This window comes from Malaclemys terrapin, chromosome 15 (assembly GCF_027887155.1).
Source record: "Malaclemys terrapin pileata isolate rMalTer1 chromosome 15, rMalTer1.hap1, whole genome shotgun sequence".
NCBI classification, from domain to species: Eukaryota; Metazoa; Chordata; order Testudines; family Emydidae; genus Malaclemys; species Malaclemys terrapin.
The window spans coordinates 13,433,594-13,436,093 of record NC_071519.1 but is presented as its reverse complement, the minus strand read 5'-3'; the positions used below and the strand labels follow the sequence as shown (position 1 = coordinate 13,436,093).

At 70.0% G+C, this 2,500-nt stretch overlaps 1 non-coding gene across 1 annotated transcript; it reads left to right on the top strand.

The window, feature by feature from the left end:
* Positions 1-1,790: 1,790 nt before the first annotated feature.
* LOC128823947 (5S ribosomal RNA) lies at positions 1,791-1,909 on the top strand. Its single transcript, XR_008442179.1, has one exon. It is a non-coding gene; the product is annotated as a 5S ribosomal RNA (ribosomal RNA).
* The last annotated feature ends 591 nt before the right edge of the window (positions 1,910-2,500 follow it).

Genomic DNA, 2,500 nt, shown 5'->3' with positions numbered 1-2,500 from the left:
CAGGCTCTGAAAAACCTGTCCTCACAAATCTCCGCACACAGTCCTCGAAAGACGGGTCGAAAAAGCCAAAGCCCCGCCTTCGGCGGTACGAAACTGGAACCGGGCGCCACCTCGTGGTTCCCTCGGTCGGCCGAGACGGCGTTGGGCGACCCCTTCCGGACATCCGCGAGACGACCGGCCGTCAGGTCAACCCATTCGCTCCAAAGGGGTTGACCCGGTGGCCGGGAGGGGACTTTGAAAATTTTTCAGACTTGGAAAACTTTTTTTTTTTTTTTTTTTTTCCCCCCAGCCCGCTTCCTCCGGGTTGACCCGGTGGCCGAGCGTCTCACCGTCCCCGGACGCAGCGAGGTACTGCCTCCCGGCCGTCAGGATCGGGCCCACGGAAGTCTGATTTTTTAAAAAAAATTGCCGACGCCACCGCGGAGGGCTACCCGGCCACCCCGGGCCCCGGAGCCGGAAAAGGGAAGAAAAGGATCGGGCCCACTAGAGACATGGACCCGGCCGCCAAGCAGGCCGCCCTGGGCTCACCCTCCCCGGCCGCAGCGAGGGACATCCTCCCGGCCGACAGGATCGGGCCCCTGGAAGTCTGGGGGGGGGGGGGGAAATCCGCCTCACGCCTCCGAGGAGGGCTGCCCGGGCGGGCCGGGCCCCGGAGCTCGGAAAAAAAAAAAAAAAACACCCCAAAAAAGGATCGGGCCCACTAGAGACATGGACCAGGCCGCCCTGGGCTCACCCTCCCCGGCCGCAGCGAGGGACTGCCTCCCGGCCGACTGGATCGGGCCCCTGGAAGTCTGGAAAAAAGAATGGAACCTGACGCCTCCGAGGAGGGGGCGCCCAGGGAAGGAGGGAGATCCGGGTCGACCTGGTGACCGGACGGGAAAGCGGCCACCGGGCGTGCCCGTTCAAACCTAGGGGTTGACCTGGCGGCCGGAAAGCAAACCGGCCACTGGCTAGCCCCGTCGGCAACCTACGGGTTGACCTGGTGGCCGGGAAGCGAACCGGCCAGCAGGTGAACCCGTTCGATTCCACGGGTTGACCTGGTGCCCGGGAGGGGACTCTGAAAAATGTTCAGCCCTTTCGGCTCGGGGTTGACCTGGTGGCCGAGAGGGGACTCGGACGGCAGGCAAGCCGCCCTGGCCTCACCCACCCCGGCCGCAGCGAGGGACTGCCTCCCGGCCGACTGGATCGGGCCCCTGGAAGTCTGGGGGGAAAAAGAAAATGGAACCTGACGCCTCCGAGGAGGGGGCGCCCAGGGAAGGAGGGAGATCCGGGTTGACCTGGTGACCGGACGGGAAAGCGGCCACCGGGCGTGCCCGTTCAAACCTACGGGTTGACCTGGTGGCCGGGAAGCGAACCGGCCAGCAGGCGAACCCGTTCGATTCCATGGGTTGACCTGGTGCCCGGGAGGGGACTCTGAAAAATTTTCAGCCCTTTCGGCTCGGGGTTGACCTGGTGGCCGAGAGGGGACTCGGACGGCAGGCAAGCCGCCCTGGGCTCACCCTCCCCGGCCGCAGCGAGGGACTGCCCCCCACCCACCCACCCCCCCCCCCGGCTGACAGGATCAGGGCGCACTGGATGTCCGGGACAATATTTTCCCCGACGCCGGGGAGGGCGGGCGGGCGGAGGGGCTCTGGCGGCCAGCCCGGGCCCCGGAGCTCGAGAAGGAAAAAAGGACCGGGCCCGCGAGAGACGGGGGCCCTGCCGCAGGGGGGCAGTCCGACCGGGGCTCACCGTGCGGCAGGCCCGGGCGTCGGCAGGGGAAAGCGGGCGAGGAGGCGCGGGGGCCGGGTGCCTACGGCCATACCGGACCGAACGCCCCCGATCCCGTCCGATCTCGGAAGGTAAACCGTCCCGGGCCTGGCTAGTACTTGGATGGGTGACCGCCTGGGAATCCCAGGTGCCGTAGGCAGCTTTTCCCGGTCCGAGCCAGCTCTCTCTCCTTTTCTGGGGAGGAAGGAGAGGGGGGGGACGGGCCGGAAAGCCCCTCGTCGCTCCTGCCGAGTCGGAGGTCGCGGCCGCAGGTCGCGGGTCTGGGCGCCTGGGGTCCGGCTCCCCACCCGGCTTCCTCCGCGGAGGACCCACCGAAGCCGCTGGGGGAGACCCCGGGCATGGGGCGGACTGGCCCGGACCCTCCCGGCCGCCGGCCCGCAGGACCGCCCCGAATCCCCCCGCCCCGCGGCCACCCAGGCCAGGCCTGGCCAGGCGGGACGGACGGCGGGTGTCCAGCGCCCAGCGGCTTCCGCCAGCGGGGACCCACGGCCCCCAAAGCCGCAGGGGGAGGCCCCGGGCCCGGGACGGACTCGCTCGGACCCCCTGCGCCCGGGCGCCGGCTCGCGGGACCGCCCCGAATCCCCCCGCGGCCACCCAGGCCAGGCCTGGCCAGGCGGGACGGACGGCGGGTGTCCAGCGCCCAGCGGCTTCCTCCAGCGGGGACCCACGGCCCCCAGAGCCGCAGGGGGACACCCCGGGGCCGGGACGGACTCGCTCGGACGCGCTCGGA